A 26,229-nucleotide genomic window follows, 5' to 3' on the forward strand; every position below is an offset into this window, starting at 1 on the left:
CTTATTTATACACATAAGTAGAAGCAAATCTTTTCTGGCAACCTGCTGCAATTATGGATGCTGTGTAATTGAGGGCCTCCTCTTGTGGAACTCATTTGAAAAGGTGTTGATAGCCTGTGCAACAAGAACTGCCCGTACTCCCTCAGATGCAGATTTCAACGCATCTCTGGAGTTATATTACACTCTCAGAAAGACACTGAAACATGACTATTAGTTACACTCTACGATGTAAAATAAATGATGATCTCTGCAAGGCCTTGTACATCAAATGAAGTTGCAAAGTAGGTCACTAAAATTATAAGCATGGTTCTTGACTCACCCATCTCTGCTATTGCTCTGCCATCCTTGACTGAAGTAGATTCATGGTCATGGTGGGAAATTAATGCTGACTGGTGACAGGCAGCCTGAAAATCTTTGCCTCCCTCCTCTCTTTCCACCAATGAAAAATACAACTATGTTCTCATCACTTTGGTCTGCTATTCGTTGATTCCTAAATGTCTCAGAATAAATTAAATAATTTAATCTAGCATAAGTGAGGAGAAATCTTTATTTGCAAACTTCATCTGTAAGAATTTTAGCTGTGCAATATCAGTGTCTTTTTCTTACAAATGAGTCTAATGTACCTACCCAAAATCAATTCTGTCACAGAAAAATACTCTAATTACATTTTAGTGCTGTGACTGAATTTATTGCCTTTACAGATAACATCATTCATGTATAACATGTACTTAAATGGAAGAATAATGTCTCTTGAAATAATTGTTAAGATATTTATGGTAAAACTGTGGCAGGTATGCCACAGTGCAAGTGAACAAACTGTAACTGAAGGATATTTTTAAAGCTCATTCCATACCTTGCTCCACCCCATCTCTTTGTAGCTGAGATAATAAAATGGCAAAAATGACTTAGGGATACATTTATCTGTCTCTAGTTATCCATCAACCATTTTCTTTCTTGTACGTTTTCCTAAAACAGTATACACTAATTCCAATGTTTTGTCTCTCTGAACAATACTACATAAACAAATAATGCCACAAGACTTCCTAATTTTGACAAAACATTGGAATAGATAGGAAAATTGTTCTTAAACAACAGTTCAGCGGGTTTACTATCTTGATTTTTCTGCTCTGAGCATTAGCCTGTTTTCTCTGCCTTAAAAGTAATTTTTTGAAAACAAATAGCAGAGTTTGACTGTGACTTAAGAAAACAGGTTAGCAAGGAGGACAATGTCTGTCCCCAGAAGAGTGAAGCAGTGCTGGCCAATAAAAGGCAGACACAAAAAGCTACATTATTTGTCTGGGTTTCAAACTGTTCCAGTCCTTTGTGTGTGCTTTCTGTTTCTACACAACAAACACATGACAGGACCTGACATGTACATAAATAGGCAGGAAAGTGTCTGCAATTGTTCTGCTGAGAGTCCATGTGTCACCATTTCTGACTTTCCTCGGAAAGACAAGAGAGAAGCATTTCCACAGTTGTTTTCCAAAGCTTTCTGCATTAGCTTGGGAAAAATCGCCCAAAGATTTATCAGTGCCAGCGCAAGTGGATCACCTCAGGGTTGCCTTCTCAGCCTTCAGGCAAATGCAAGAGATTTGCAATGTTTGCAGTCTGGATCAAAAATGGCTTTGGTCCTAGAATACAGGATTAATTCATATCAATCCAGTGGCATTAGGAACTGCCAAGAACAATGACAAGGGCCACCAAAGCCACTTGTCCTTAGTGGAATCTGTGTAGCTTTGAAGACTGCTTCTGAGCTAATAGAATAATTGCTGCACTTATCTGGACACCGTGTCCCAGTCAGCATACAGTAAAAAGGAACAGAGAATCTGCTTTAATTTCATGTCCCTTCCACATAGTGTTTTTCCCACTTTGTAAAGTCTCAGATATATCCTTAAGGGGGACAGTTCCTTGGAAGCCTGTCTTGCCCAACCTGTGTTGTAAATGCAGATGAAAACAGGAAATTGTTGACATTGGTAAATGTTTCAGACTTGTGCTAGCCATGATAGATGTTAGTATTATGCAGTCTGGACAAAGGCTCTTGCAAACTGGGTAGGGAACATTCAAGAATTTATGACTGTGACTGTAAACATCCTTCTACAAAAGTGGAGCTTCCCTTCTCAATTGCTAGGATGTGGTAAATGACCTTGTTGACACTTCCAGTCTCTTTCAATACAAATTAGAACATGTTAGTCTAAACTGAAAGCACCTCTTTAAGCCACTTCAACACAATCTGTAAGAATGTGTATGTCTGTGCCCTTTCTCGCTGTTCATGAAGTTTCGACTGTAAATATTACTGATACTGACACATATGTTCCCTAGCTAGTTTGTAGGCATAACTATCCCTCCGCCCCCTCGAGGAAGGGGAGCATATTCCTTTTGGGTTGCTGCAGTTGAATTCCTTCCATAACTGGTCCTTCTATCTTATTTATGTTTAACGATGGATATTGATTCCCAGTCGTATCTTCCCTTCTTTACTTAGCAGTGCAACAGAGGGAAATATCTAACCTTTTCCTTCTCAGATTCTCTCGAAGAGCAAATCCCAGTGAAAAAAAAAAGAGTACTAATATATTACTTCTTTCACAATCCATGCCTAATGCTCACTCTGCTAATGAACTAATAACTGTGCAAAGTAAGCCATCATATGAAAAGATACACTGACGTGGATCAGAAATATTTGAATGCCCTCAACATGGGGTTGTGGAACTACTGTCAACAGAAGAAAGGGGAGGGAGGGGGGTTATACTTACTTCAGCATGACACGAAAGTGAACAGAACTGCCGAACAGAAAAAGGTGGCAAAAGGACACATTACTAGACCACTCTTCACACAGCTGCACTGATCATGTACCCTCACCAACACCCTTTTAAAAACTTCTGGGATGAGACAGTGTTCCACTACCATGGAATTTCTGACTCTCTAGGCGATGCAGCTGTGTTACATTTAATTTTTTTTTGATAATAGATTTTTCATGAGGCAGAAAAGTTAGTGGCCTCCAGCTTTTGCCAGTTGATTATTAAGTGGCTTATCACCTAATACAAAGGGAAAGGACATATGAAAGGTGAATTTAAACCCTGCTTTCTTTGATCTTTTTAGGGGGCAGAAGGGAGAGTAGTGGAGGTCTAGGAATCCTCTCATAGCTCTTTTTATCCCACCTAAAGACATCATAGTATGAATGAAATGCTTCATGATTCCAAAGCAGTCTGTAAAAGAGAAATTCAAAGTCAACCAAAGGAATCATAGAATCATTTAGTTTGGAAAAGACCTTTAAGATCATCACATCTGACCATCCACTTAACATTACAAGTCCACCACTAAACCATGTCCCTAAACACCACATCCACACGTCTCTTAAATACCTCCAGAGATGGGGAGTCCATCACCTCCCTGGGCAGCCTTTTCCAATGCTTAACCATCCTTTCCATGAAGAAAATCTTCCTGATATCCAATCTAAACCTCCCCTGGCACAACTTGAGTCTGTTGCCTTGGAGAAACACCTTCCAGTTTTCCCTCCAGAACATAGAGTCTCTGAGTGGTCAAGAACTAAGCGTGAGCTTGAGCCATGAATCCGAACCTCCTGTGAAGTACTTTATTCCAGTGTCCTTGTATTTCTGCTTCACTTCTCCAGTTCCTGGGCTTTCCAGGGCTTTCCTGGGCTTTTTCTTATCAATAGGATGAGTATCTGTAGCCCTTTATTCCTGCTTGATTTAATGAACTGGCTACAGAAGGCAAATATAATTGCTCCTGTAGCACTTGTGTAAAGAATAATAACAATAGTAAACATCACAGCAGCTGTTGCTATTCTTCCAGCATTATTCAGTTCCAAACAATCTACCTTCCATTAATGAAGAAAAATACAAATGCAGAATTTGGCAGTTGAGAGGGAGAAACAAAGGAGTGATGTGAGTCTGAATCACTGAGTTTGTTATGAAGAAGCATTACTATGGCTAGTGCCAGGGATTATTTACACCTCTCTCATTTGTTGTGTAACAGCTGCCCTTCTTTTTAAAATATATGTGCATATAGTGAGTGTGGTTGCTAGCTGCCTAACTCTCATGTGCAAGCCTTTCTCATACGCCACATGTAACAGTCAAACTTCTGTTTGGAGAAGGAACTCTAACAGTTCTTAACTGGAAAGGAGATTCAGTAGTCACAGAGAAAATCTGCAGCTGTCTGGGCTAAACAAATCTTAATGTCTTCTGAATGTTTATCACTGCTCACTTGCTGTTCTCATGGTTTCATTCTATTTTAGTCTTCTTTATGACAAGAGAGCATTGCTGAATACTGATGAGATGAAACATTATTCAGATCCAGGCAGTATTTTTTTTAGTAGTTTTTGGGAGCCCTCGCTATCTGACCTACAATATTTTGGGTACTGTTTCAGACAGAAGGGTTACATTCTGCTGTTCTTTGGGGCTGTGGATGGAGGAGATAAAAAGAGGCCGGTAACAGAGAATGTCTGAGAAGATCTGGTTTTAAAATTTTGATCTGTTTAAGTTTTCTTCCTCCGGCAGTAGATGTTACCTTATTTTCCAATATCTAAATGATTTGTATAAAATATCAGATGAACCGTTTTAGTTAAGGAATCTGCAACATTAGATAGATCCTCAGCTGACATGGTTTCCATGTCTTCAAGCGAGAAGAACTTTACCGTTTTGAGCTACATGCTAGTAGACCATTGCAATTGTGTCTGAGGTTGACTATGGTAAAATCTGGACCACATTTCTGACCTGCAGTGTCTGGCTGTAGACCTCTCATGGAACCAAGTTAGATTGTAATAAGATCTATAAGCAAACTATGTTTGAATGTTAGGCCACCTAGATAAATCCCTTAATGGATTTATGTGAGTACAGAAGCCTAATACTTAATAAAGTTACTGAAGGGTAAACTGAGCCACTTGGAATATCTATATAAACTATTCCTCCTGAGATGGATACATGAAATAGAACTGGGTGTCTATACAAACAAGCCCAATACAATCTCTGCCATTTATCTGCATGACTCCTCCCTAAGTCTACATGTTTCAAAAGAGTAAAATGACTGTGGTGCACAAAGCTTTCCTCAGCAGCACTGCTCATTCCACATGCAATCATTTATTTATGTATGCATGGTTTCCCCAGTATACCTCTCTTAGATTTGAGTTATCAATTCTGGAAATCAATAAAACACATCTGGTAAGTAAAATTTGGATGGTATCATGCTGTGATAGCTTTTGTAATACTTCCTGCATTCATTATTAATGGTTCATTATTGAATTAATAATTTAAAGTTATCTCTGATAATTTTATCAGTCCCCAGTCTTGGTGTTTTTTTCTCTCTCTCTTTTTTTTTTTTTAATTTTCTATTATTATTTTATTTGGGTATGACTTTATGTTCTGGGACCAAAATCCTTCAAATATTTTCAGTGCTTCAGGGACTAATCAAAATACAGTAAAGCTCAGGGAAAATGAATAGATAAATGTTACTTAATATAAAGAAAAGGTAAGTTGTCTGTGAACCTCATTTAATTTTTTTATTATTTTTTTTTTCTTCTAAGCCTTCTACTTTCTCCTATATCAGTAATTCACTTTCTCTCATATTCGCTTTGCAGATGTAAGGGGTCTATCACTTCTGGGACCTGAATAAAGATGAGGTTGAGAATTCTACCTTTTGAATCAAAAAAAAGAATATCAAACAGTTTCTTATAGCTAAAGATAGTAGCAGTCCAAACAGGAAAATGTGGGATTTAAAAAATCAGTATCAAATTTTCACTTTAAAGAGAGAAAGTTAATTCTTAGATGAGGTGAACAGCAAAGTCAGTGGTGACCAGTAACTTAAAAAGAAAGTGTTTAGTCTATGAAATATTAGTCTATGAAAGTTCTTCTTTGTAGTAAGGTATGGAGAGTCCAGTGTTACACCATTTAAAAAAAAAAAAAAAAAAAAAAAGAGTTGTCCTGCATGGTGGATATACCTGAAAACAGTTGTTCTAGAAAAATATTGTGTTCCCAAATCTCCAGGTAGCAGAGGCAGCAGGAAAGTAAGAATGTCACTGTATAATAAACGTATAAGTTAACCTCATTGGAGTCAAAAAGGTGTTTTTCTACTAGCCTCAGTGATACCAGGCTTTTATATCTATTTCTTGTATTTCTTTCATCTCCATGATCTTCATGATTTCTTCCCAATAAAAACTTGCAGAGTAAACAGAGTAAATGCTGTGTATTGTATGTAATGTGGAGAACTGCATACATATTCTCTAGCAAGGGAAAGATTTTTATCAGGAATAGTATACTTGATTTCTAGTTAATATTTCATTTACTTTTGATATATTTTTCAAATTTTGCTGCTTTTTGTACAGATTTTATATATATATAAACCTCAGATCACATTGCACCAATTAGTATAAAAAAACATTGGCTTAAGAATAAAGAAATCTTTAATCGTTACATATAACCATATATTAAATATATTGACTACAAGATATGGTTTAAAATGCATATTTGAATGATCAAAATCAAAAGATAAAGGGTATTTCAAAAAAAACAAACAAGTGTTTTCTATTCCTACAGCAATGACACTGGGAATCAGGTCATTACATATGGGATGGGAGACCGCATGAAGAAGTGTAGAGCTGAGTTCCAAGTTTGGTGCCAGTTGAATACTGGGCAAGATTCCAGACAGCATCAGTAATGTGGGAGAACTGCCGAAAGTTAAGGTATGCAGAACTGGAGGAAAGATAAAATTGCAGAATCCCAAACTTTACAGCTCAGTAGGTAGATTTGCTATCTGCAAAAGAACACTAATTTTGTTGAAGTCTGTGTATCAAAGAACATACCTGAGAACTTCAGAAATATTTTTTTTCTGCTTTTGAAGCTCAGAATGAGAAGGACTTTCCTTTCCTTTTATTTATTTATTTATTTATTTAATCAGACTTTTTTTTAGGCAGTAGAATTCCTAAAAGAATAACAAAACTCTTCTTGAGGGAAAAAAAAAAAAAAAAAAAAAAAAAAAAGACCACCAGGTCTCTGAGCAGAAACTCCTTGGAGGCAATGGAACCATTTTTTCTATATAATTCAGTTTGGCTGAGGATTCTTCTCAGAGTAATGCTACTAGAAAAACTCCAATGAATTTGTAATAGGAAAGATCAATCAATAGGAGAGACCTTTTTCAGAATGTTCTCAAACAAACTGTAGAAGTATCTTCATTTCGATGGTAAAGTTCACCATCCTTTTGGGCACCTGCTCCAGAAAGGACTGGCAAACTTTGCTGAAAAGGAAACAACAGCAATCCAGTTTTCATCTTGCACAGTATTTGCCTTTTAGAAACTGGATGGGATCAACTGCTTCCTTACTTGCAGATCACAGAGTGTTTTTGTTTTTTTTTAATTATTTTTGAAGATTATGGATTTCCAACACTTTCCCCAGACTAGATGCTTTTCTACTGCTATGTAGAAATAAAAGCAGCTTTTGGAAAATTCCAAGAGTAGGAGAGACAGTTACAATCCTTTCGTTTTCAATACTTCATAGCACAGGCCCTAGGATTCCCTAGAATTAATTTTTGCCTTTAGTCCCATAGCAGCTGTGTAATTAGAGCTTTTCTCTTAGATAACCTCTTAATTATTTTTGTTGTTCTTCTTTGAAGCCTGTCCTATTCTTCAGTGTACTTCTGCGGATACTAGAAACAGACACAGTATTCCAGAGTGGTTTACTGAATTGACAGTACTAAGGCAATATGACCTGTTTCTTGCTATTTTATATTTTCTTGCTTATTACATCTAAGGATCATGTAAATCTCCTTGGTGCTCACTGTTTCACTACAAACTCATGTTTTTTTAATTACCAGGTTTCTACGTTCGTAACAGAATCATTGCTTCCTAGGGTAGACAAGTTTCCTTTCCTTTAAGCATGGCCTACATTCTTTGACAAAACTGCAAAACTACACCTTTCCATTTGAAATACTTAATCCTCCATGCTTACCAGATCCAGATCCAATACTTTGTTTCAGGAACCTGTCTTCTTCATTGTTTTAATTCCATTAGTCTTCAAATTAGTAATTATCTCTACAGATATGCAGGTTATCTCGGTGATACTATATAAAGAGGTATGTAAGTTAAATAGCTGGTAACTAGTGACATCCACATTGTCTCTGTTGCATGAAAGTACTTAGGAAGTTTTCAGTTTTCCAGAGAATGTCCAAATACTGTTAAGATATCTGATATTGCTTACTTTTTAATTTCAACACATAAACTTAAAATCAGTGAACAAAATGATCACTGCTGATAATATAGCTATTATTACTCACTGTTCAGTATTCAGAAGAAGCCCCAAAGTAAGATGCTTTTCATACTAGCTTTAAGGAATTACCAGGCTTAGTAAAAAGCCTCTTTGTCATCATCTCTCAAGATTACTTTCATCAAGTTATGTGTCATCAAATGAATAGTTGTTATAATAATGCACCCAGCTTGCTCAAGCTGGATCCATCAGGTACAAGGGATTCGTCCTATCAAACAGTGTTGTTTTATGCATTTTGACAGGTAATACTGAGGTAATTTAAACACAGAGTTTCATCAAATAAACACAAATTGTTCTTGCCTTTCATTCCTTTTATTCTACTTTTAAGTTGAAGGATATCTTTATTACCTTGCAATTGGATCTGTTAAGTTAATACCTGTATGCATTTTTAAATGATAAATGTATGTGCTGCAGCTTTTGGCAAGAGGTTATTTTGATCCTTATCGTCTTTTCAGGGGCACCGGTTGAGCACACGGGTCTTTTATGCATAATGAGTTTTATAGGTCCTTCACTGTATATATAGCAATTTGCCTTATATGAGTTTGATATAAATTATGTTTCTTCTGTCCATTTAGCATGTTTGCAATGATGGGCCTCATTAACGTCATAACATATGTTGTATAGGATATGTAATCAGGAATACTGAAATGTGTGAGAATCTAATTTAAGTCTCAGGGCTACAAGCCTGAGGAGTTTTCATTGACATTAATGGGAGTCATACATATGAAAGCATACATTGACTTATAAAATTCATATTCCTTCATTAGTGCTATCAGTAATTTTTAACAATTATCTTTAATTTCTATCAAACTTGAGCACAATACATTAAAGACTCTTAGCACAATAGAGTAATGGTTACAAAAATGGAAGTCTTTCTGAAAACAGCATGCTAATAAATCTTTCAAAGATTGAAAACCTTCCAAATGTGTCACTTACAGTGATATAACATGGATGGTTGAAAGCTGAGTTTCTGGAGAAATGAAATTAGTCACACAAATGGTCGTTTCTTACGAAAATGTCAATACCTTGTAAAAAATGAAACCATGTATTTCAGTCAAAAAGCAAAATCTAAACTGATTTGATATGACAGTAAAGAATCTCATGGAAATATGATGTCGGTGCTTGATATTCACATTGTCTTGCATGAGCTAGCCTGCACTGCATAGGTGGGTCAGTAGAACTAGAGAAGTCGGTAGTTCTAAATGCTAGCAGTGCTCTTTGAACTTTAGGAAAAAATAAATAACAGATCATTTGAATAGATACCCAGAGCTAATCTTTTAAAATAGAAAGCCACAGTTCTCTATGAGATACAAAATCAGACAGATTTATGAACAACTGCGTAACAGCAACCATTTTTCCTTTGTAAACTCCTCCTACCCCGGGAGCACTGGTTCAGATTGTGCGCTTGGGTGTTTGCCAGCTTAAACTGCTCCCAGACAAATGCAGATAGAAGTTATAATCTTCAGAGTGAAGTGAAAATCAGCATTCTTAGAAGGTCCTCAACCTCCAAACACAGGTGAATGTGAGAGACTAGTTATCTCTTTCTTTAAGAGTTAATTTCAATGGTAAGAAACATAAAATCATAGAATCACAGAATGGTTTGGGTTGGAAGGGACCTTAAGGACCATCTTGTTCCAAGTTCCCTGCCAAGGACAGGGACACCTCCCACCAGACCAGGTTGCTCAGAGCCCCATCCATCCTGGCCTTGAATGCTTCCAGGCATGGGGCATCCACAGCTTCTCTGGGCAACCTGTGCCAGTGCCTCACCACCCTCTAAGTAAAGAACTTCTTCCTAATGTCTAATTTAAATCTACCCTTTTTTAGTTTAAAGCCATTCCCACTTGTCTTATCACTAAACCCCCTGACAGTCCCTCCCCAGCTTTCTAGTAGGCCCCTTTTGGGGAAAAAGTCACTATATATTGGAAAGTCGCTATAAGGTCTCCCCAGAACCTTCTCTTCTCTTCTCCAAGCTGAACAACCTCAACTCCTTCAGCACATCATCGCAGGAGTGAAATCTAGAAACATGGAAATATGGAAACATGGAATCTGGAAATGTGGAAATCATAGCATGAGAAAGTGATTAGTTATAGTGCAGAAAGTAAAGGAGATATGATTTGCATAAACAATTAAATTAAGAGCAGTGAAATTCTTAAGTATTATATTTGTTTTACGTATTTAGTCTCTCAGGCTCTGACATCAGACCTCAACCTTGGGATAAATCAAGGTCTGAGTGTGGCTAAGAGCTGATATAAACTGGGGCAGCCTCAAGGTCTATTTTGTTATTTGGGGACTGCCAAAAATTAGAGGTCCTGTGCTCCCTAGGAGTCATTTAACCCCCCAGGCTGCATCTTTTACTGCCTTCTGCAGTCAAAGTAGCTAGAGAGGAGCTGAAAACTGGCCTATTATATCTATACTTTTGTCTGTCCCACACTCTCAGGTGTATCAGCTTTTATTATTCAAAATTATTTGCCTTTGACATGCTGCATTCTGAAAGTATATTTATAGAAACGTTATTAAAGAAGTGAATCTTTCATTGCTGAAAGTTTTCTATGATGCTGTTTCCCCTTAACAATATCATAGTGGAGTGTTGGAACAGACAGATTTATAATAAGATAGAATGTAATTGATAATGCAGACTTTCTTGATAGTGAAAAATGAGACTGTCACCAGCTTCATGGAAAATCATTTTGGTAGAACAACCTTGCAACTGAAAGAAAAGAAATAACCCAAAATAGACAACTGGTGTCTATTAAAATTAGTTCACACACTGGTTTCCTATTCCATTTTGGTTTAACACTTATTTCTTGATTAGTCCATCTTTGATCTCATTTGTCATTATCAAAGCGTTGGACATATTAATGTTTCTCTGAAAGACAAATAGACTGAAATAGTCAATAAAGCAGACACTTCTTATGGCAGAATTTGGTCAATTTTACTTCTTCTGAATAATACCTTACTCCATACATGCTCCTGTTATTATTTTTGTGCATCTCTGCTCACTTGGAGTCTGCAGGGTTTTGAAAAAATATTTTACTCTATTCTTATTAATTGATTAAGAAGGTGTTCGATCAGAAAAATGGTACAACCATCATCAAACACATGAAGGTTACTAATAAAAAAGAGAAGTGACATTGCTATAGTAGTATATGAAGGCTTTATACTCTGAGTACTAGTGTAAGTTAAAAGGAAGTACATTGAGGGTAAATAGATACAACATGTGTAGCAAAATAACCTGAGAACTGAAATTATATTTCAAAAGACATAGAGAGAGTCCCCTGATATGTATGTTTTTGCACCATCAAAGTTAATGCACTGAGGTCTTTATATCTATTTTGAGATGGACATGAGAAACAAATGAGGAATAAATAAGCTCCAGAGGAAATTCTGCATTACCAAAACACCATCTATGCACATTATAAAATGGGCCTGAGAATTGAATGAAGAATAAATATGCTAGAGAGAAATTCCTGCATTAGCAAACCTAAATGATGTACTAAGCCTTTTCACCTCTAATTTTTGTGATTCTTTAATAGATCTGTAATTAAGCTGCTGATCCTTAAAATGTTTTTGATAAGATGTAGTACAGAATAAGCATTAGTAAGCTAGCCTCTACTAAGGCTTTTTTGTCTTCTGCTAACATAGATGGTTCCCCAAGTCCAGAGTCACACAGAGCAAAGGTGATGTATTGTTCACTACCTATGGATATGGTATCTATTAGGATCTGGAAAATGGGAGGTGTCCAGTTCCCCTTTTTTATGGCCGCTGCCCCAGAACATGGGACCTCACATGCTGCTAGATAAAAATTTGGAAATGATAAAACTTACCATGTGTATACAAGCCCGCTGTCTCCCTTAATTTCAAAGAAGCTGTCTGATTGCTAACACACATAGAAATCACCCTTTCAGAATTCCTGTGAGTCTAAGGGTAGCTCCTCTAAAGTATATTGGAATCAGGGAAGCAACAACACCAAATACAAAGTGAATATGAGTATGTGTACAAATCATCTTGCTTTCCTCTGCATTCAGATGAGGCCTGGCATTCTGGATGTAATGGCATTCTGATTTGAGCAAGGTTCATCCGACACAGGTTCATGAGGTTTCCAGCATAAACCTACATATTGTATGCTTAATAATTCCTTGATAATAACTATTGCTGACATTCAGTATGCTGTTTGACATGCTGACTGAAAACTCATTTTATTTTAGAATAGAGTTAAATAGCTAAACAATTGACTGCGATAAAGACAAAGAAGAAACTCTGTCTTCCTGATTTTAAACCAGCTTCATCTAATCTAAAATGAAGAACTTTTGCAGGATTTAGTCGGTCATGTAGACGATATCATTTGCTGTATTTTATAAGTGTCTCTGACAGAACAAAGACATTAATTTAAAAGAGGGCTGCTAGGCACACACAGTGGCAACTTTTCATAGTGTTTTTATTAATGACAAATTATTTCAAAGCTATCATGACCTGAAATAACATTATAATATAGCTACAATCGTTGCTACAGCATGTCACTGAAAGAAGGCCAAATTAAGTCCTGTTTAGCTTTCTGTTCAAATGTGTGATTGTTTTTTAACAACTTTTTGGCTGGCTCAGCAAAGAATAGGGCAATGGTGACACAGAAAGGCTTAGCTGATTTTATTAGAGGGAGTGTAATTTCTGGAAACTGGATGCCAACCTGGACTATCAGATACCTAAACCCAGCTCAGAGCTTAGGTATCTTGCTCAGAGCAAGCTTTCTTGCTCTGGTGCCAACTCTTAAAGGCTTGGTAGAAGCTTTCAGGGCAGGTTTTTTAAGTGTCTTTAAGTAGTATTGGTGGTATTTTGAAAAATGTCTTGGTGGCTAACTGCATCAGGAGTTCAGGTTGAAGAAGAAAGTAAATGTTTAGTCAGACTTGAATGGAATTTGGAGACCACACCGCAAACTTATGTTCCTATAAAGTTATGCCCATCTGCTTCCAGCTTGTCCCATACCAACCAACATGACATCTCTGCATATTTTTCCTGTACACTTTTCTAGAGACCTTTTTTCAGAGGTATAGCTGTCTTACCTTGATATGGCTAAAAAATCTATATTTAGATCATGCTTCAGCTTCATCCATTCAAAGAACCAGGCATTTCCCTGCCTTTCTGCCTTGAGAGTATGAATCCAGTAGATGTGTTCTGAGCACACCTAGCACACACCTGGAAGATCAGGTGTCACACATAATGTCACCCCTTTTTACACACCAGACATTTTATACAACAAATACTTCTCATATCCTGAGAATCCTCAAACTACCATACGTGGAAAGAGGAAGCAGAAAAAGTGTGGAACTTCTCACCTGTTTTACTGAAGTTGATCCACTCTATAAAAGAGCACATCAAGAAATAAAAAAATAAACTAAATGCTAGCTTTTACCAGCTAAAGAAATACTCTGTTTTTCTGGTTGCTGCTATAGAATCCAATTCTGTGATTTTCATGTTGAAAAATTATTGAATAAGAGAATCAAAAATATTATTTTCCAAGATAGAAAATGTTTTCTGATCACTCTTGTCATTTAATAATCTATGTTCAAAATACATATTTGGTTCCTCCTCTAAGACTTTTTTATTCTAGTCAGATTAAGATAAACTGGGCTGCAGGGAGTTATGGACATGGCCTAAGACAATGCTTTGTCCACATATTTAAGGCTATAAAATTCTCTCTTCCCAAACCTCCTTATGGCAGCATATAAAATTGAGAATTAACAACAAACCATTCATTTGGAATGAGTGGTCCTCTGGAGGCATAATGGTTATAAATGACACTATAAGACAGGAACATTTTTACTCATTTGCTGAGGTTGTGAAAAAATACAATTTACTTGACACTCATTTAAAAATATACCTTCTGTTGAACTGATTAATTATAGAATTTTTCTCAGATTTAATCACACCAGATCAAGACTCTGAATTGCTTGTACATTCACAAAATGAATAGTTTATCCCATCCAACACATTTGAGACTGATATTTTGCTACTCAGTCTTTGTAGCATTGAAGATTGGAAGAATTGTTTTATTATTTTCAGCCCTCCCCTTCAACTGTTTAAATTAACAGCAGTCTTTGTCAACTACACTCCTCAGTACTTCTGGCAGTTGAAAAAATTTGTAAATACCAAAGAAAAAGAAGGGAACAAAGACAGAGAAGAGGAACAAGCAGTGCTTCTTCCAAAGGTGTATAGGCAACACTTGTGATAGTCAGGGCAGTAGCGTGATTTCTATTGCTCTTCATGAGTTGTACTATATGTACCTGCTGTATGACTATGACATATAACTCTGCTCTTCATAACATCTCATATTCAGTGTACATGAAATGGGAATTTTATTCCATCCAGACATTTTCTCTGGTTGGACAGCCTGTCTGTTACAGTAGATCATGGAACATTAGAAAATCAGGCTTTCACTTAATGGATGCTCTTTGCCTTAAAACTCCTTACAGAAAAGGGAAGTGTTAAGTCCTAGTTTTACAAAATATGATGCTTAGTTATGTTGACAAGCTGTAGCAGGTCTCAACTATATCATGCAGAAGGGCAGATTAGGGTATCCTGTGTTCCTGATACTAAAAGAGCAATGTGAGCACACCCAAAACAGTTCTACACAGAGTCAGAGTGCGTCTGGTGGGCCTTATTAGCTCAGGCTCAGCACTTGCTCGCACAGCCCAAGACTGCTCAGCAGGGAAGCTTTCAAATGTTTCTGCACTACTTTTCCTAGTGTATCTAGGTTAAGAGAGTTTATCAGCTCAGGCTTAGCGTAACGTGAATATAGGTGTATTTAGGTTCTGAAATATTCCCATGTATATCTGCAGTGTTGTCTCTATAACTAATTCCACTTGGAACTGAGAATACTTGAGAGGACAATTCTGAGAAACATTTTACAGTCATGTCAAATCTAGAAGCAGAATAGGATCAGAACTTTTGAATCATCTTGGTTTCTCAGTCTCCGTTTATCATGGTTAATGGGGAGCTCACTACAGGTACTTAGTCTTTGTAATATCAAAGTCTGGAGGAGATTTTTGCTATTAGCTCTTCTCACCAACTCTTTAAGTAGGAAGCATCATTTGTCAGCTGCACAGACTCCTCAAATATCCAGCGTTAAGTGAACAATCCATACTATTAAATATCCTTAGTAAGTCATCTAAGTTCTCTTAACCTACTCAGCAGTTATTAAAGCATTTATTTTCTTCACTCCTTTCACCTATTCTTTTTAATTTTGTATTTTATTTTAAGTGTTTAATTATGTCTGGTAGAATTACCACTTTTGTCATAAGTGTTCACATACTGAAAAGATTATTAATATTCCATGGATACAGCATGTATGTCCTCCTTGCTTATGTTTTCATTTTTCTCACTGGTAATGGATAAAGCAGTCTTTTTAAACAACTCTGTTGTATTTTAACATTAAAATAAATAAATTCTGTTCCCACTAAGGAAATTCTGACAAGATCTAAGCAGCTTATGCTTCCCCTGAAATATAACTATGTTTCAGGTAGATTAAACCTTGACAAAACGTTAAATCAAATTAAATTCTGTATGCTCAATTTTCTTTGGGGAACCAAAACTCAGTGAAGTGTAAAAGTCTAATTAATTATGTAGTATGCTAATAATTTTTAAATTAAGAACACTTGTGATTTAACTCTACCATGCCATGGATGTGTTTGTAATTGACTATGACAACAAGATTATGAAAGCTAAAAAAAATATTAGGAAAATAATAAACCAGCAACCAATACTAGTTCTGCTGTGGGAATTTATACAATAGTGAGAAGAGAAGAATGCTGAGTCTGGCTCAGACGAAAGGGCCATCTGTTGCAAAACTGATGCACAGTGAAGGAGTAAACAGCTTTATTTTGTTGTTTTCACAGGTATAAGCTCCCAGCCTCTGGTCAAATTTAGAGAACTTCTGAGACAGAAATTTCATCCGGATGATCATATTGATAGCTATATTTAAACATATTCTTACTTGTGTATCTAACTCTTTTGAGCCCGTTTAAGTTTTTGCATGCAGAACACCTTGTGGCACTGAGTTAGACAATTGGATTTTGCAATTTAGAAAAAGGTATTTGAAACCTTATGCCTAATCTGTTTATGCTGCAAGGACTGGTAAATAATTTAGCTTTTTTTTTATTATTATTTTTTTTTTATTCTTTACAAGGCTTGTGAATACTGGCTTTCCCAGCCTCATCATACGGTAGCTGTTCCATATCTCGTAACACTACTAATATTGTTCAGGTCTGTTGTATCGTTTTTTGAGATATGAAAATTGCTTGTAGTAAAGAAGATGTGAATATGCTGTACGCACGATAATATAATACTGTACTCTACCCAAGGAGCAGTTCCTTTATTAATTATTCCCAACAGTCTATGTCTTTTTCATGACTATTGTATGCAGAGCTACTCTTCAATACATGTCTAACTCTAGCCTGTATGTGTAGTTGTAAGAGATTTAGACTATTCTGAAGTTTGCATAGCTTGGGATCAAGTGGCTCCCTTGAACGCAAGCACATCTTATTTAGGTGTTTCATTTCTTGTTACTTGAAAGATCACTGTGGAATGTGAAACATCTCTCTTATTTTATGTTTTCACTAAGGTGAGATCTGGTACGTAGCTATGCCATGTATGAATGAATTCTAGGTGCAGATGATTCTTGACATTATATTGCTTCTTTTCCTCATAAAACCCATTTTCCTGACCACATCACTGCTCTCCAATGTACCTAGTCTGGTTGATGAGAACAGGCAGTAGAACTTGGGTTTCTCACATTCCTTGTCCTCTCTGCTCGTTTTTCGTCAGGCTCAAAACCTGTTGGTTTACTTATAGGTAGCAGTAGATATATACTGTGTGCTTTCACTGAAAACCTTCCTAGAGTCAGAAATCCAATCTGAACAGATGCTATAATATGTTCTTGTGGCCATGGAAGGGCTAGTAACAATCTGTGCAATTTATAAACACTATGAGGCAAAAATAAGCTTTTCTGTTACCAGACAGATTTTGATACTGATCCAAGTAATCATGTTTAAATCTCACTGTAGCTGTGTAGTACTGAATCTGTCTGGAATGTGGTATCACATATTTCCATCTCATAGAAAGATGCCCAGAATCAAAGTTTCATCCATAATAATAGTATGTGATAAAATATTCATTTCTGCTTGCCCATAGTAAACCATTAGGCACTTCCAGAAGATGAAGACCTTTCTTTGGATCTGATCTAGTAACTTTTGTTTGAGAGAGAATATAGCACAGTATATCAAATTGAACTCTCACATTTACCAGAGATACATAAAAAATAGAAATGTGGGACACCCTGCACAATCTGAAGTGAACGTGCTGCAAGGGTAGCAAGCAAAAGCCCGTTATAAGAAACTGAAACTCTATTTTTCAATATACTTGTGTCACATCATATAATATTTAACCAGAATCTCAAAAGTGAAGGAGGCTTTAATGTAGAATCATAAATCAGATTCTTGCACCACATAGGGAAGCCTTGTAAAATTGAATTGAACCACACAGTGGATAGTAACACATTATAGAATAGAAGAAATCAGCTTTGCCTTTTCTTTCCAATGGTGACATTTTGAGAAGGTTCACAATATCATATTTGATAGGATGGAGAAGGTAAAAGTCTGTAATTGCATCCTACATCTCTTAGTGACATAAACTATAAAAGAAGCCAATATAGAGTCTTATCTTCAACACTGATTTTTAACATGAAAAGTCAGACTTACAGACACAATCATGTTGTATTCTGAAGTACAAGTACAAGTGCCAGAACCTTATTCCTGGCAGTGAAGTTGTGTCCACTATGATATCTTTCTAAACTAAGAACTGCTGGTGCCATGTATGATTTTGTATTCTTTTGTAAGTTAAAAGGAGTTGCATATAGGTTAGAACAGTTATAAATGAAATAATAAGATTACAATAATAGCACTACTTACTTTGTATTGTATTTTTGCAAATGCTTTAAAAACAAAGCAAATGTTACTATCCCTACATTACAAAAAAAGGGACACAGAGAAGGCAATAAACTGTCCTAAACATATCCAGGAGTCAGCAGTCTCCAGTGTCGCAGTATATTCTCTATCAATTTTTGTAGCAAGGCAGAAGGTGTCTGGATTGGTGCAGGGATAATAGACTCAATTCTGTAAAGCGCTAAGTGACTTTGAGAGAGAACTTAACCATGCTTCCATCCTATTCTCATGGAATTAGATATAATCTCCTTTGGATAAGAGGAAGCTGAATTAAAAATATGTCAGAAAAGCCAAAAGGTAAAATTCTTAGTAGGGAGAAGCAGTCTTAGATGTTTTAAATATTGCAATTTATGAGAAGTATATTGTTATAATATTGTTATAAAAGTGAAATTGTTGTTGTCATTCTCTATGTAACTATGATTTCTTACTCTGCCTGTATCTGGTAAAGGCTTCCAGCTTGTACATCAGGCTTCAGTCCCCACTCTCTCACTTCATCTAACTCCCATCGGAGTACTGCATACAAAAGAGCCAAAAGATAACAGCAGTATATCACACTGTTTCAGAAGTACTTCTGCATCCATCACGTTGAGATTTCTTTTTTATATGAAGAAGATACTGCTATAAATTCTGCTGCAAGAAAATACATGAAGATAGACAGAAATGCAATGAAAAACTCATCCTGAACTACTAGAGAGCTAAACTTTAAAGTAATAAAGATCAAAAGCTATCCGCAAGAACTCAATGACTAGTTGCACAGCAAGCAATTAGCAGTGATAACAGATAGAAATTAGTTCAAGATAACAATGCTTAAAGTTGATATTTTTTCTTCCTGCAGTTCTTGAAAATGGATTTTTTTTTCACATCACAATTAATACCAGAAAGCAGCAAATTTCTTTAACAATCAGAATTTTTAAATATGCCTGTTTTAAAAACTAATATTTTAAATAATTCAGGATGATGAAATTCCAATTTAAAAAAAATAAATAGAAAATATTTTGACACTTCTTGAAACCTAGATAAATGCTGCTTCTTTCTTCAAGAAACTAATTTTCTTCAGGAAAATGAGAAAACCATTTGAAAACCATCCCAATATTCAGCTAAAAGCAGTGTCAATCTAGAAGTCAAGAGTTCTGTGTAATGTAAGAATTAATGACACATCTCCTGAAGAAAATGGTGTCCAAAAGTTAATGTATAGCAAAGATCATATAGCAAGATCTCCAGGATGGGAGGACCAATGAACAGCAGTTTTTATGTAGGATTATGCAAGAAAATGTAGCTCAGACAGGCTGGTCACTGTGACCAAATTTAATGTCTACTAAGATCTGTGGAGTAGTTTCAGAACAACTGAGCACTTCATACTACCAAAGATATGCAGATCCAAATCACAAACTTAAAATGTAATGGGGTAAGATTCTTATTTACCAAAGCGGTTGCTCCTAACTACTGTACCTGAAGATATTTTATATACTTCATTAGATTTTTTTTCCTGATTCATGAGTTATCTGACATAATATTAGAATATTAATTTTTAACTTTCTTGTGGGTTCCATAGGAAATCCTGCTCTGTTACTTCATGCACAAACATTTGCTTTAACTGGTTTATTTGGATTTATCTAAACACTCTCAGAATGAAGTGATTTGCTGGCCTGAATGTTAGTGTTGTATATACTTGAAGCAGAAAATCTGCATTTAGTTCAGCAGTATCAATATGTAGGTACTGAAGCAGAAGGTAGAAGCAGCATGGGCACCCATGGAGAATAGAGCACTTTTGCAAACAGTGTCACATTTTTTTGAAAAATACATCTGTTTTGCTCAATTGACACTCCATGATACTGCAATTATGAGCCATATGTGAGTGTGGTAATTTGGGAAGATAAATTAACATTTTAAAATCAAGACTTGGTGATGTTTATATCATTTTGAGACAGCTTCCATAAAGATGAAAGGGAATTCCTGTCCTTTTAGGACAGGATCTGTCCTAACTGCCATTAGATACTTTAAAAGAACTGTACAGTGTCTGTTGCTTCAAGATAAATCCCCAGGAGTCCTGGCAAATTCAGAGTTCTTGTTCACAGCATGGCCTCTGAGCTGGGTTTGATCATTGTTCTACAGCTACTGTAGCCACAGATTAGGCTCCCTCCTTACTTCTTTTTAAATGTTAAGGTACAGTCTTAGCCCCACATGCCAACAGGAGGCCTACTGCAAAGTCAAGTTGGACCTGACAAGTGAAATATTAAATGTTTGGAATAAATTGCAGCATTAATTTATTTACTTATGTTACTTCAATAAATATTGCATTTCTGAATTGGGAATTTATTAATTCTTTAATAAAATGATGAAATAATCCAAAAATAGGCTGCAATCAAAATTGTAATATGAAAGAAAAGTGGAAAAAAGAAAGTGTACCGGTGGTATGTTGTAGTCAAAACAAGTAGTTTAAATTGCAAACAAGTGGCAGATAATTGAGAGTATTTGCATGTGTGGATAGATGTTCAAAACTAAACTTTTGAACTCTCAAACAGAAGTCTGGTGTCCAATATGGGCTGGTTGTAAATTTTGGTAACAGCTAACCAAACAGACTAAACAAAAGTGGCAAATTCCAAATCCTCCAGCTAATAAAGAAACATAACACAGAACCACCAATTAGGAGGCTGAGCATGCATTGTGCGTCTGCACATAGACTATTGAAATTGGGCAAAACAAGTTTTCAAAAGCTGGTGACTGAATAAAGGATTCCTGAAGAGAAGAAATTGTCTTAGAAGTTTAAGATCTTGTCTGGAAAGATCATGGAGATCAGAGATCTGCATGGATGCAGAGAGCAATGTCAGGGGATGCCCAGGGACTTTGTCCGCAACACCTGAGACAGATAACTCTGAGCAGCTGCACAGCAAAGATTGACGTGACTTTCTGCCTGGCCTCGCTGAACTAGCAGTGGCCTCCCTGCTGGGAAGGAAAATTAAGATCTCATGAACGTAATGCTGGGGAAGGAATGGGAAGGGCGTGTGGGATAACCGGGTAGGCCAAAAGCTCTTAGTTGTGTTGCTTCTTAAATAAACCCTGGTATCCAGATCCACTACAGGTTATCTTTTACTGTGTTTCACCCATGACATGGTAACAGGTAACTGAGAAGGACAAGTTAATACTCATTCAAGTTAATACTCATTCCTTTCTGCATACAAAACCAATTGTCAGAACTTTCATGGTGCACTGAAAGTGCTTTGAGACAGCGATGATACAGGAAGTTTGTCAAAAGCTTTCATGATTATGTTTAAGAAAATAACAATAAATTTTTATGAAACAGGCTGATTTTATCCAGCTTTACACCAGCCTCAACTGGGTCTAAAAAATACAGGATGCAAAGTATTCCATGTAAGGACAGAAATGTTCCCTACAGTGTATAGAAGCTGAGTAGGTGTTTGAGTAGAGCTAGGAATGTAGCTATTCATCCTCTGTTGCTGTTTTATAACTCGATCTCTGTTTCAACTTTTGTAGTTTAAGCCAGGGTAAGTATGTGTGCATTTCAAGATAAATGAAATACATATTCAAAAACATTTATTATGGGTAAAGGATTTAGAATACAAATTTGTTAAGAATACTGGTTCCTTGTCAGCCACAAACTATGCTGTATTAGAGCACCATATAGTTTATTTTTACATGGTGATTGCTGCCTACATTCAGTTTGATCTGTGAGATAGAAGTGATAGAAGTAGGTGTCCTGTGGGGCATGAATGGCATAATCTTTGTCTATATGGAGGAGTGCTAATATGGGTCTGATGGGAATGGGGCCTGGTATATCATCACATGTTGCACTGTGAAAAGACTTTAAGGATTCAATTAAGAAAGCTTTGTTACTTTGCAAAGAACCTTGCACTTCTGAATTCTAAATACGGAATAAATCAGGTGTTCCAATCCTGTTACCATACATGTAGAAGAAAAATAATATACTCTGTGATATAGGTCTTCAGCATAGATATTTTTATCCAAGGTTGCATTTTAATTTAAATCCTGTTATTGTATTTAGTGTGGATCTTTCTCACAGTAACAAGACAATAAGTCTGCATTATAAAGCAGTCAGGTAGAATATTTAAATTATCCTTAAAATATGTGGAGGATAAAACCATCATTAGAGAAAAATGAGAGCAAATACAAACCTACAATTTATCATCAGTCATTTATTAGGATGTCATTATTCATTTTCAAAGAATTGATTGGAGATAATGCCAAAATATCATACAAATCATATAGCAGCATTACAGGTTAAATTTACTTGATCAAACTTCGTTAAAATGGTGAAAAACTTCTTAATCCAGGACTGTCTTTGCTACCTTTTCTACCTTTTCCAACACATTTTTTCCAAGCTGAAGCTATCCTCTTGTGAGAGGGTCTTCAGAAAATTATTTACCACTATAGTTTTCTGCTGCCTGCATAGGAAACATGTTCTGGATGTGACCAGAACTCAGCTTGCATTACATCCATTCCCTCAGTGAAATACCATCCTCAAGTGCTATATGAACAGCATAATTTAAGCTGAAAGCATTTACAGCTGAGATTTCCTGAGGTTTAGGAATTCACAACCTGCAGCTCAAGAGCACTTGGTGCCTAATCTCTAGATGAAGCTGAAAGCCAAAGGGTCATCTTTCCCTGACAGTAACATAAGTAAGTAAAAGTTGCTGCTCTCTGAAGGAAGGCAAAGTGGAAGGACACGAAAGAGCCTTTCATTTGGAGCTCATTTGAAGGAGGATAATCTAATTTCCACTTTGACAAACTGATCCTGGAAATGATATGGAAAAGAAAATGGAAAAGTTACACCTTTAAAATCAATATGAATTAATTGCGACAGTATCTAGCTAGCTGTTAGATTTTGTCTGTGTTGTGGTTTAGCCCGGCTGGCAGCCAAACACCACACAGCCGTTCGCTCACCCTCCCCCCTCCCTCTCCGGGATGGGGGAGAGGAACGGGAAAGTGAAGCCTGTGAGTTGAGATAACGACAGTTTATTAAGACAGGAAAAATAATAATAATAATAATAGTAATAATGTATACAAAATAAGTGATGCACAATGCAATTGCTCACCACCCGTTGACCGATGCCCAGCCTATCCCCGAGCAGCCGGCCCCCCACCCCGGCTAGCCACCCCTATATATTGTTCAGCATGAGGTCAGATGGTATGGAATACCCCTTTGGCCAGTTTGGGTCAGCTGTCCTGGGTCTGTCCCCTCCCAGCTCCTGCTGCACCCGCAGCCTGCTCGTTAGCAGGACAGAGCGAGAAGCTGAAAAGTCCTTGGCTTGGTGTAAGCATTGCTCTACAACAATTAAAACATCAGCATGTTATCAGCGCTCTTCTCATCCTAATCCAAAACATAGCACCCTGCCAGCTACTAGGAGGAAAATTAACTCTGTCCTACCTGAAACCAGGACAGTCTGCATAAAAAGTAACATCACAACAAATATAAGAGAACACCAGCACTAGAGTCTAAAAAAATGTTTCACTATTCCATTTGCTCTCTTTCAGATCATATTAGCCAGCAAATACATTCCTACCAGGTGACTATTCACAGTGGAGTAGGAGATTTTTCTTTCTGCTACTCCCCAGAGAGGTTCTTTGCTGCAATAATAACCTAATAGTTGTTTTACCTTTTGCAGACATGGATTAAAACTTCAAGGGGCAAGTGGGAGCTAACTCCCAGCTGGACATTTCATTTTGATTGGGCTTAGGCCAAATGGGCTGATCTTGGAGTGATAATCAGAAAATACTCCTTGTTTTGTCCATGTTCTGGAGAGCCAGCTGGCAGTCCTTCACACACTGGAATTTCAGTGGACTACTAGCAATTGTTTCCCAGTTACCCTTCAAACAAGTGACAGTGTCTTACAGTGTCTGACTTTATTTCTTGCATAATGAACAATATTGACAGGTATATTTGCAAATTCTTAAACACTGTGGAATCCCACTGACAAAACCTGTAGTTTACCATTTCAGTTTGAAAGATCTTTAGACAAGATAGTGATTTTATACCTTCCAGCCTTAAGCTGTAGAAAAAGTCATCCAGTTATCTTTGTCATCTCCTTTAAAAAGTCAACATTTACCAGTAACAAGTGAACAGTGACCCTAATCATTCAGACTTCAATCACCAGTTCTCCAAAGGAGGATGAATTTTACCTAAATGATCAATAATTGCTTTTCAAATTTTTTGATACTGAGTTCGGGAAAAGGATTCAGAGTGTGTTTGCACGGCTATGGTACACAGTAAATATGAATTTGTTCACAAGCTTTATATGGAGAAAATCAGTAATTTACTATCTCTTTTGTTACAAAGTCAAGATATTTGGAGCATCTTTTGACTGTTGAAATATAATAGCATATGTCTGTTCATGTCAGTTCTTCAAGTATGACTATAAATATAAAAGAAAGAAATGTAAATGTTTATCAGCATGAACTTGATGTTCAGTCTATACACACATCAAATACAAGATTTTTCTTTGTCATGTTGTTATGCATGTAAACTCCTTAATTGTGCAGTGGTCTGTGGCATGAACTGGACTGTAGAATTGTGGGTTGTTTCTCATGTGTGGTTTTTTTTTTTTTTTGTGTGTTTTTCACCTCATAGGTGAATACCATTTCATGTAGGCAGGGTTCTGTTGGAAGATAAAGAAAGCAAGTAATGTATTTGTCTATTCCCTCACCTATCAAGGCTTCCTATACAAGTTTATTAATATTTCATTGTTTCTTTAGCAGAGTTCTTTCCACACTTCTGTGTTCTGTCTTATTTACAACTAAGGAACATGGGCTCTTTCATGTTATTCATTAACAGACATTTATTTGACAAATGCTGGTGTTTTTTTTTTTTTTTTCAGGCAGAACTTCAGTGCTGCAAAGACTTCGCTGGCTACTTGGTTTAAGGGTGTTAATGCAACAGGAGGAATACTTGAAAGTCTTCCATCTGCATCCAAGGCAATTTTTAAAATCCATATTTGAATATGAGTAAGCCATTCCCTTAATTTCATGGTAGGAAGAAATGATACATTTTAGTCCAGAATCACAGTCTACTGAATGTATACATTATCTGGATGAAAAGAGGTGACCCTGGTCACGGGGATATGGTTTAATTATTCAGAGCAGTAACAAATGCACTACAGGATATCCAAGATGATGTTCAAATCACAAGTGAATTGCATACTACATGTGTTATAGCAACTGAAGGAGCTAGTTACTTCTGCAATATGAGAATAATGACATATGTTTGCTTTGTCATTGGCAGTGAAAACTCTAAGTATAGCTGGCAGATCTTCACCACACACATTTGCAATGGAATTACTTCAAGAAAAAAAAAATACTTAGAAAGCCCTCAAGAATCAAGTTTTAAATATTGGTTGGTGGGCATCAGTTGCCATTTTTCATCATAGTTACATGCTATTTGCATTGCCTAGCTTTTTTTTTTTTTTTTTTTTTTACTGGTAACCAATTCTTTTAATGGGTGTTAACTTCTGTCATAAGGCAATGGTACAAGCCATAAGAATTGCAGAACTGATATATATGATTTTAATTTCATGACTTTTGTATATCAGTTTACATCAGTTTTGTATATGCATTTTGTTACTCTATTAATACCTAAAATAGTAATGTTTCAATGTTGGTAAAGAACACTGTATGCTTTTAAACAAATCATTCCTTCCTTGTGATACAGAGGGATACTCTTGACTCAGTTCTCAGCTCATCCCGATAGTGACCAGAAAGAAAAGCTAACCCTAAACAAGCTTACTAATACGTTATAACTCAAAGGGCTGTGAGCTGTATACTCAGGTCAGACATGTAGACAAACAGTGTGTGTGCTGCAGTGGGAAGCAAATGCCTTCTAGCAAATATTTTCCTAAGTAACCCAGTGATAATTCCATACACGTATCATGAGTCTTACTTAATCAAAACAAAACCCCAACAACTCTGAACTATGTATTTCATAATCAACCAGCAGAACTCTACTG

The sequence above is a fragment of the Cygnus atratus genome, chromosome 12 (assembly GCF_013377495.2).
Source record: "Cygnus atratus isolate AKBS03 ecotype Queensland, Australia chromosome 12, CAtr_DNAZoo_HiC_assembly, whole genome shotgun sequence".
NCBI classification, from domain to species: Eukaryota; Metazoa; Chordata; class Aves; order Anseriformes; family Anatidae; genus Cygnus; species Cygnus atratus.